The sequence below is a fragment of the Desmodus rotundus genome, chromosome 1 (assembly GCF_022682495.2).
Source record: "Desmodus rotundus isolate HL8 chromosome 1, HLdesRot8A.1, whole genome shotgun sequence".
NCBI lineage: Eukaryota > Metazoa > Chordata > Mammalia > Chiroptera > Phyllostomidae > Desmodus > Desmodus rotundus.
Genome location: NC_071387.1, coordinates 140145589 through 140156380, shown reverse-complemented (window position 1 = coordinate 140156380; position 10792 = coordinate 140145589). Strand labels below are relative to the sequence as shown.

The window sequence follows — 10792 nt, the reverse complement described above, 5'->3', positions numbered from 1 at the left end:
TTTAAACAGTAAACCAATGTTTTATCTTCAAAATATACTTCTCTCGTGTGTTTAAATTTATTCTCAGAGGATTTACTTAAAAGCAAATATTAAGGCTCACTGGGAGGATAGCTGTTATTTTCAGTATCTCTTTGATCCTTCCTTGGAGTCTGCTGAAAGACAGGATGGAGGAAATGAGCTAAATCTGATACAATTCAGCTGAAGCTGAATTTCCCTTTATCAAGTCTTGTTGGGAACTGTCTTGCCTGGTTTCAGAAGCTGTAAACCCCCCATGGTTAAGACTGAGTCAGAGACCTCAGGACCATAAGCCATTAAGGAGACAAAGCTTATCTCCCTGGCAGGGGCGCCACCCCTGCCCACTTTACTTTACCCTGCTTGGCCCCAAGCCTGACCAGTTAGCCAATGACAGGTAAGATTCCTCAAGGGAGGGATGACCTAAGACAGGCATGATCATGAAGAGGTCCACAGGGAAGGACTTGGGGGGGCTATAGAAAAAGGGGGTGATGGACCCTCGCCCCTCGGCTTTGACAAAGCCTGAGTCCTCATTCTGTCTGCAAGAAGTCTCCTAATCTCTTGGCTGCCTTACTTCCCCTGCCTGACTTAATCCTGAAACAATGCCAGAGGTGGGTGCAGCCCTGTGCTGGAAAGGGCAGATTCCCCGTGGTGATCAGGCCTAAGAAAGAATGCAAAAAATCCTGTGAAACCTGCTTTGTTTATAGCCTCAATTTAAATGATAAGAGTCCAAGCCTGACACGAGTTTGTTTCCCAAAGTCTTATAGCCCTTTAGCTAACTGACCCTGACTCAGAATAAGCCCTCAGAGTTCTTTGTTTGTTATCTATTGTTTGATCCTTACTGCCTGACAATGATTGATGAGCTTTACCTGTATTCCTGTGCAAATTGAACCCAATAAAAGCCCATTGAGGAAAAGGCTCTTGGCCCTTCTCCTTTGAGAAATAGGCCACCTTTCCTCCCGAAGCAGATCTTGTCTTGGTAGACTTATTCTCATCCGTTGGGGCCGGGGAGCCCTGCTGGTGGAGCCCCCCCACAAAGTCTTATAGGAAACACAACAGTAGATAATTTTTTTCTTCAAACCTAGGGACTTAAACCAATTTTGAAAACAATAAATGATTAGGCAAATTAGTTTTATTAAATAACACGAAAGAAAATGCACCAAAATGCCTCTTCATTGTTGCTATTTGAATAAATAATATATGCAAGGCATTTTATTAAAATATTTTGTCAAATTTCTCACTTTAAGATTAGATGAAAGATATCTGCATGCCCCCTGAAGGAATAATTTTTACTTTAGTAAATATTCTTATACTTGTACTTTCATATTTTTACAGAGCAGGCAGGAAGTGGTTCATGATAAATTATTACAGAAAGGATCCCCCCTTTCTGTCTCTGGAGGTCCCCCCCCACACACACACACCTGCTAGGTTCGAAATGCCCGCCTCCAGAGAAAAGATGTCTCTCAATGCCAGAGACTAGTGAAAATGAAAGAAATTATTTATTTAAAAGTTACACAGACTTAGAGTAATGACTTAATGTCTTCAATAAGATACTAAAGTCCTTTAGAATAGTCACAGATGCACAGTCCTTCCCTCTCCCTCTGCCCAGTCTGGGGTACCGTATCTCAGGAAAGAAGTAGAAGTCCATGATTCAGGCTCCTGGCACCATCAGCTGTGTGGCTGCCGCAATCTCCAGTTAATCCAAAGCCATGTGACACCTTCTCACGGCCCACCAGCAAGAGTCCTTCCTCCCCTTTTCTTCCTGGCAAAGTCTCTCCTGCTGCCTAAGCTGCATGGCAAAAAGAAGCACTCCAAAACCATATGGCCCTATCCTATTCACTCCTTCAGAACCACGTGGTCCTCTCCTTTCCCCTCAGAACCGCATGGTCCTCCTACAATCAGATACACCTGCCAGCATTCCCCATTCTTCCAGCTTTACTGGGCTGCCATAGTAAGTCCGGGCAGGTGTGGCCCCATGGCATGGAGCCAATCATCTCCAAGCTCTCATGCAGGCCCTGTAACCAGGGGGAGTTGCTTCCCAGTCCCATCTTGGGTGGAATTCACTCCCATCCCCCTGGCTGAAAGCATGGCCACAGCTATGTAACATATGTATGAAACCAGTTAAAGGTTATAGATATGTTAAATGACCATGCCAGGGGTTAGCTGCAAACCTGTTGCTACCCAAAACAGCTCTGGATGGCCCCGTTCCATGTGTCCCTTCCCCCAGCTCAGGCTTGTGGGGGTGATTTTCCTAATATTTCCTGGACACCTTGAGTTCTGGACCCCATTACAAATCCCTTCTTGGGGCCCTCCTCTTGTCTGCACCCTGCTTCAATATAACATTTAAAATAAAACACTTTAAAATGCAGAACACTGTTTTTTACTTAATAAATTAATAAGAATAAAATATTCCTTAAAAATATGATGATAGCCCTGACTGGTATGGTTCAGTGGATAGAGTGCCAGCCTGTGAACCAAAGGGTCACTGGTTCGATTCCCAGCAAGGGCACATGGCTGGATTGTGGGCCAGGTCCCCAGTAGGAGGAGCTCAGGAGGTAACCACACATTGATGTTTCTCTGTCTCTCTTTCTCTCTCCCTTCCCCTCTCTAAAAATAAATAAATAAAATATTTTAAAAAACTTTAAGAATGTTATGATAAATCTCTAAAATAAGATAAATTAAAGCTATTATGTAGGTACTAAGCAGAATAACACCCTTCCCCAAAGATATCCATATCCTAATTGGCAGAAACTGTGAATATATTCAATTTAACAACAAAGGGGAATTTAGGTTGAAGATAGAATTAAGGTTGTTATTCAGCTGACCTTAAAATCAGCATTCTACCTAGGATTGTCCAGAAGGATCCAACTGAATTGCAAGAGTACTTCAAAGTAGACGAGGGAGACGGAGGAAGGAGTGAAAGGAAGATGTGACTGCTGAAGAAAGCTGTGAGAGGTAGTACAGCATTGTTAATGAACATGGAGGAGAGGGCTCATGAGTCCAGGGATGTGGGCATCATCTAGAAGCTGGAAAGGACAAGGAGACAGTATACCCCCTAGAAACTCCAGAAGGAAAGAAGCTCTGCTCACATCTTCATTCATTTTAGCCTAGTGAGACCCAGGTTGGACATATAAACTACAGAAATAGGAGGTAATAATTGTTTTTTAAGTCACTAAGTTGTCCTAAATTTGTGAAAGCCTCAGTATAAAACTAATAGATCATACTTTTTGTGTCATAGCAAAAAAAAAATAAAACAGTATTTAAGCCTGTGTGTGTTTGTGTGTAACATTACTTTGGGTGAATTGTGTTTTAATGTTTTATATATCAAACATAATGTCAATTGAGAAAAACTTGAGTTAATTTTACAATACTATTCAAAATTTAAAATACTCCCATTGCCTCATGAATACTATTTTTGGGAGTTTAGACTGAAGTTATATCTACATATATAGAAAATAATAGATCACAAAAATATCAATTGAGAAAAATATTTAAACTCAAAAATTTGAACTAAATACAAATCAAGAAATTACTGCTCTATTACCTCTGTGCTTATGTAACTGTATTGTTTTCATAGTCTATAATGTCTACAGCTTCAGCAAAACACATCTGGGCAGATGGAGACAGATACGAGGGTTAATTTTTGCAAATTTGAATATTAAACCATAAACATAAACAATTTTAAGAAGTGGGCTGGTAAATTTAAAAATTAATGACATTGTGTCATAAGTTTCAGGGCTAATGGATATGGGAGAGAGTTGTAAATTTAAAGAATAATTGGTCTTCTAACACCATCCTACTTTTTGTTGAGGCTAAAGAGCTTTTGCTTACTTCCTCATTGATTTTTCATGAATCATGAGATTCAAGAAATTGAATCTCAATTTCAACAACAGTTTTCTTTGTCATAAGTTTAGTGGAAAAATACCCGATCAATTGAATAAACAACAAAAAGAAGACTTTGTAGAACAGCTAATGTCAATTATGTTTGAAACAGAAAGTTGTTGATACTGAAGGCCCTTCTAATGGATAAGTCTTCAGGTGTATGAGCTTAAACATTTAGAATAAAAATGCCATTCCAGAAAGGGCTTATGCTGAAATTGAAGTGGATTTTTCTAACTTATAATTTCCAAAGGTGACCATATGGTTAGATCACTTTGAAGTGTGCTGTATTGAAGCAGGGTGCAGCCAAGAGGAGGGCCCCAAGAAGGGATTTGTAATGGGGTCCAGGACTCGGGGTGTCCCGGAAACATTAGAAAAATGTATATAGGATGTCCTCACCCCTACAGGCCTGAGCCAGGGGGGATGGGACACATGGAACAGGGCCATTCAGAGCTGTTTTGGGTAGCAAGAGCTTTGTAGCTAACCCCTGGCAGTCATTTAACATATCTATAACCTTTAACTGGTTTCATGGATATGTTAAATAGCTGTGGCCCTGCTTTGAGCCAGGGAGATGGGAGTGGCTTCCACCCAAGATGGGACTGGGAAGCAACTCCCCCTGGTTACAGGGCCTGCGTGAGAGCTTGGAGATGATTGGCTCCAAGCCATGGGGCCACACCTGCCCAGACTTACTATGGCAGCCCAGTAAAGCTGGAAGAATACAGGGATGCTGGCAGGTGTAGCTGACTGTAGGAGGAGTCGGAAATGGGCTGCAAAGGAAGATGGGAACTGGGATTTAAACCTAGGCGCGGCAGCCATAGGTAAGAAGAGAGACCATGTGGCTCTGAAGGGAAGGAGAGACCATGTGGCTCTGAAGGGAAGAAGAGACCATGTGGCTCTGAAGAGAAGAGAGACCATGTGGCTCTGAAAAGAAGAGAGACCATGTGGCTCTGAAGGGAAGGAGAGACCATGTGGCTCTGAAGTAAAGGAGAGAGACCACGCGGCTTCAAAGAGTAGGGAGGACCACAAGGTTATGGGGGAGAAAGAAGAGACCATGCAGCTCTGAAGGAAGGAGTGAACCACGAGGCTCTGAAGCAAGTAGATAGATAGAGGTCCATGTGGTTCTGAAGTGGGGAAAAGGACCACGCGGTTCTGAAGGAGAGTAAAGAGGACCACGAGGTTTTGGAGTGCTTCTTCTTGCCACGCGGCTTAGGCAGCAGGAGAGACTTTGCAGCCATAGAGAAAGGGGAGAAAGGACTCTTGCTGCTGGGCCATGAGAAGGTGCCACATGGCTTTGGATTAACTGGAGATCGCAGCAGCCACACAGCTGATGGTGCTGGGAGCCTGAATCACGGACTTCTACTTCTTTTCCTGAGACACGGTACCCCGGACTGGGCACAGGGAGAGGGAAGGACTGTGCATCTGTGGGTATTCTAGAGGACTTTAGTATCTTACTGAAGACATTAGGTCATTATTCTAAGTTTGTGTAACTTTTGAATAAACAATTCCTTTCCTTTTCACCAGTCTCTGGCATTGAGAGACGTCTTTCCTCTGGCGGCGGGCATTGCGAACCTAGCAGGTGGGCGTGGGGGGAAGGAACCTCCAGAGACAGAAAGGCGGAATCCTTTCTGTAATAATTTATCGTGAAGGAACCACCCCCACCCTCTTGCTCTGTAACAGTATGTTAGGTGAGAAAAATTACCCATTTACAGTTGCTTCTTTTAAAGGCAGTTAGAAGGAATGAAAACTCTCCCAACAAATCAGTTATGTTAGTAGATCTACATTAGACTACTCCTCCAGCATTTCCTCCAGTGAAGAAGGTTGTAACAGAAAACCACAGATACTTCCTAAGTCAACAATCCAAAGATTCTGTATTAGGTTGAAAACTTGAAACAGCCCACTTAATTTTGGTTCCAAATCCTTCAAAAGAAGAATATGATGATGACCACATGAGCCTCTTAGGAAATACATTGCATAAGAACCCTAAAGGTAATATGCTTGCTGTACAAAGGGTGGACAGTTACCAGTCAGTCAAGAAAACCAATAATACACAATTACTGGGCACTTGGTGGGGTAGAGCTCAGAGGAGCAGCTTTATTTTTTCTGAAACAAAAATGAGTTAGGTTAAGAGGCTCACAAAATAGAAAAAAATAACCGCAATAGAGACTAGGGCCATGGTGAATCCTCGTAGAGATCGTGATCATATTCTTAGCCATATTTTTAATTCTTATTTAATATTATATGAAGTCTTATGTAACACTAACGAATGTACTCAGTAAAGCAATGGAATGAAGACACTGACCTGTAATAAGTCAATGAATTTTGAAGAGTAACAGTTTAAATAAGCATACTGTTTTAAAATTATTTTTAAGGTACAACACACTATAAAGTGCTTAGAATCTTTAAAAATATTTGGACGATGCATAAACATTCCTATGGACTTCAATTAATAAGGATTGAGATTCATTAATGCAAATGTATCTACTAAGTCAAAGTACTTTTATAGCTCTCGAAATTCTTGCCATGTGATTACAAATGCTGTGATTGACTGTTGCTCTGAAAAAATAATACACTACCACAACAAACAAAATTTATATAAAATTTCATATATTACATATAATCTTAAATGTAAGCCTATTTCTGGCAAAACTCTTCTCTGAAAATTAAAGGGGAATATTTTAAAAGCAACACATTTTTTCTCATAAAGGGTTAGAAAGAATTAGGAGAGCCGAAACTCTTCCTAGTCCATACTGCTTCCGTGCTTTCAGAAAAAGCAATTTTAAGTGTGTCCCCAGGTCAACTGTGGAATGTAAAACAGTAAATCCACATGTTCCAGCTTAGTTTCATTGTAGAATTACACATATTCATAGTAGAAAAGATGCAAAAAGAAATAGCATCTGCTCAGCTTTAGGCCTGATCAACGGAAATGAGTTCCATCAACATATGTAAATTTTAATTACTTATCATTAGACATAACAGAATCTTAGGGCCAAAGGAAGCATAATGTCAACTTGTACGGCTCGTTTCTCTTTCTTTCCCATTTTTTCTTTCTTAATTCTTCCTCCCTCCCTCCCTCCCTTCCTCCCTTCCTCCCTTCCTCCCTTCCTTCCTTCCTTCCTTCCTTCCTTCCTTCCTTCCTTCCTTCCTTCCTTCCTTCTTCCTTCCTCTTTCTTTCTTTCTTTCTTTCTTTCTTTCTTTCTTTCTTTCTTTCTTTCTTTCTTTCTTTCTTTCTTTCTTTCTTTCTTTCTTTCTTTCTTTCTTTCTTTCTTTCTTTCTTTCTTTCTTTCTTTCTTTCTTTCTTTCTTTCTTTCTTTCTTTCTTTCTTTCTTTTGTTGGCTTGTTTCTGTATTAGGGGTTTGGATAGTATCATCCTCAGTGGTTTACTCACAATCAAACAACCAACTACAGACAAAACTGGAACTTAAGTACATGTTTGTTTAATGAAATAAGCGTCTCATATTTGCGTGCTCAGCACCAATTAATTCGGGAAACTGTTTCTATTCTACTACACATGTCTTGAATTGTCTACCAGTCACAAAGATAGAGATAGATGCAAAGAATGGGTTCATAACCTAAGTTTTTATTCCAGCTGTTTATTTTGGGGGAAATTTTATCTTACTAGTGACTCACTAGTGACTAGTGACTTACTAGTGACTTACTGGGATAGTAGTTGTTTTGAACTTGACCATATCTTGAAGAACATTCTCATATATCACAGCTATTAAAAACTAAAACTGCTATTATTTTGTACTATTACTGAAACAATTAACCATGTCTTATCTTAGGTACCTGAAAATGGCCTCTGACTGTAACTTGGGGGTCCAAGAAACAGCTCTTAGAAATAAATTTAAAAGAAGTCAGAAATCACAAAATAAGGATGTAGGGTGGTTGTTTAGGGCAGCACTGTGATGTAGAGGTAGACAGACAGAGGGATGAGGGATGAGTGGATGTGTGAACGAACAGATGAATAAAGGAATGAAAGGATAACTGAAAAGGGTTCTTGGCACATGTCTTAAAATTTTAACTTCAAATTATTAATGAATTCTGAAAACTTCTGTGGTTATAGACTAAATATGTGTTATTCTTGTATAATAATAAGTTATAAAATTAAATTCAGAGATCGATGCTACAACTTTCAAACCACCCAGGATCTCTCATGAGACATTGAGTATTTTGATCCAGGCAGACACAACATTAACAGTTGGAGTGACTTACAAACCTTCTGAAACAGACCTGAATTTACCTACTGAAGAAGGCATCTGCCTTTTCGAGAGGAAAAACTAATCTCCTTACAACAAAGCACATACTACTTCTCTCGCTGGTATTTAAAACAAGGCAAAAATGCTTAATCAGAGTAGCAGGAAGTTAGTAATACCACAAGGAATTACAGGAATCTGATTTCTTCAACTACCAGGTAATATGCATATACTGGATTTTAAGTATACTCATCAAAGAAAACTGAAACATATCTTTGGTTCTAGATGATTTGTGTGTGTGTATTTGTGTTTCTTTTACTAATTTTTGCATTCAGCTAGCAAACTCAGAGTCAAATACTCCTTTAGTAGTTTGCTGTGTTGGCCAGTAAAAAAGTAGTCTGAAGTGGGCTGGTTTAATTTAAAAAAATGATACAAGACATTTGTACAATGCTGGTTATGGAAGTCAGCGAGTTCATGGGACAGGAATTCTGATTTTAACCTATGAGGTATGATCTGCTTGTCAGCATCATTTAATATGTAGCCACTGAGATGGCCCAGAAGGAATACTCTTTAAATGTGCCATAAACAATACACCAGTGTGATAAAGTCAAATATTTTAACATAAATATAACAAGTATAGATCACATATACAGTGTCTGAGTTATCACAATGTAAATGTGTACAAAGTCTCAACCTAGGCTGGTAACAATACTGCCGACATACCAGATGCTAGCTACCTTATATAGCAGTCAGATTTGCTATCATTCTCCACTTAAAGGTAGTTGCTGTCTGATTTTTGTGGTAATAATTTCCTTCATATTCTTTCTACTTTTCCTACCTAAGTACACACACCTCAATGCTGTAGAATACTTTGTGGACTTTGAATAGGTGGAAGCACACAGCATGTATAGTTTTGGTCTAGCTCCTTTCAATCAAGTTTACCTTTTTCACATTTATCTATTTTTAACATGTAGCTGCACAAGTTCCTTTAGTAAGTGGCATTTCGTTATAAGAATATATACAATATTGTTGTTGACTTTTTTTCAATGTTTTAGTTAATACAAATGGTGCTACTACAGCAGTGGTTTAGCCAGTTACTCCATTCGCTGCCAGCACTCGGTATTGCCAGATGTTTCAAGCTTTCTTAATAAATGTAAAGATATATTTTATTTTTTATATTAAATGCTTTTACATTTCTACTCTTTTTCCTACTGGCTTCTGCTTTTTCTGTTTAACAGCTTCTTTATTCCAAGTTCATGGACATAAACTCACCTATTAAACTCTGAAAGTTTAGGAGCTATGTATTTTAAATTTAGTTCTATATTCTACTTGGCTTTCTCTTTTGTGCATGGTATAGGGTAGTGTTTGAGACAAATTTTTCCGCATATGGAATTCTAATCTATTCACTACAATTATTTAACAAACAATCAAGAATTCCACTTTCATCCCAAATCAAGAACTGATACATGCAGAGTTATATTTCTGTGACCTCTAGTCTGTTCCATTGGTCTGTATATCTATCTCTGGGTCAATATCACACCCCTTTTATTACAGTAAATATAATAACCTACACTGTTTGGTTAAAAAATAAGCCCCATTTTTTAGTTTCCATTTTTTAAAGAGTATTATTGGTTCTTTGTTAGTTTATATAGTTTTTAAGGATCAGCTGGTCAATTTACACACATACATAGGAAAAGAGATGATCTGGGGTTTTGGTTGCATTTTAATAAAATTATACAAAATTCATAATGATTCTCATCTCTATATTCTTGACATTCTTGATACATGCAAATATCATCCATCATTACTTAATTGTTTCTTTTATAGCTTACCACAATAATGGTTTATATATTATTTGAAGGAATATTCAAGTTTTAATATATTTATTTCTAGGTAATTTACATTTTTGCCTTGTAAATTGTGCCTTTTAAAAATTTTTATCTTAAAATTTCACTGCTGAATACAGAATTAAATGTTTTACAGTTAGTTTTTTAAAACTTATTTTTAATAAAGAACATATATTTAAAGTGTACAATTTGATAGTCTTTTATTTTTCTACACTTTAGTTTTTATATATAGAATGTACAATTAATATTTTTCATTGATTTTATCATGCAACACTGTTAAATCAATTTGAATGTATTTTTTAGATTTAGAATTATCTACATAAGCAACTATACTTTCTTATAAGAAAGAGATTATTACCACTTTTCTAATTTGTACTTATTTTTTCTTGTTTTATTGCACTAACCATAGCCTCTGGAGAAATGTTGAATAAAAAATATGAGAGTTGCCACCTTTGCCTTTTTCCTGATCTTTGGGTGAAAGCAGTGTTTTATCATTAAGTCTGATATCAGCTATAGCTTTTTCATCAATGCCTTTGTCAGCATGGGGAAGTTGTCTTTATTCCTGTGTTGCCTAGTACTTTTTATCATTATTAGGTGGTGAATTTTGCTAAACCCTGTTTCTGCCCTTATTGAGATGATCACATGATTACATGATTCATTCTCTCTCCATTTTTTGTTTTTGTTTGTTGATATGGTGAATAAAATTAGTTGATTTAAAAAGAATATGTAAAGTTCACATGTGTACAATAAGATCCACCAGCTCATTGACACATTGTCTATATATTTAATTTGACTTACTAATACTTATTTAGAAAAAAAAATTTATATATGTTCATGGTAGATATTGGTCTAAAGTTTACT

At 37.9% G+C, this 10792-nt stretch overlaps 1 pseudogene; it reads left to right on the top strand.

The window, feature by feature from the left end:
• Positions 1–3895: 3895 nt before the first annotated feature.
• On the top strand, positions 3896–5793 carry LOC128780187 (protein BTG4-like; annotated as a pseudogene).
• The last annotated feature ends 4999 nt before the right edge of the window (positions 5794–10792 follow it).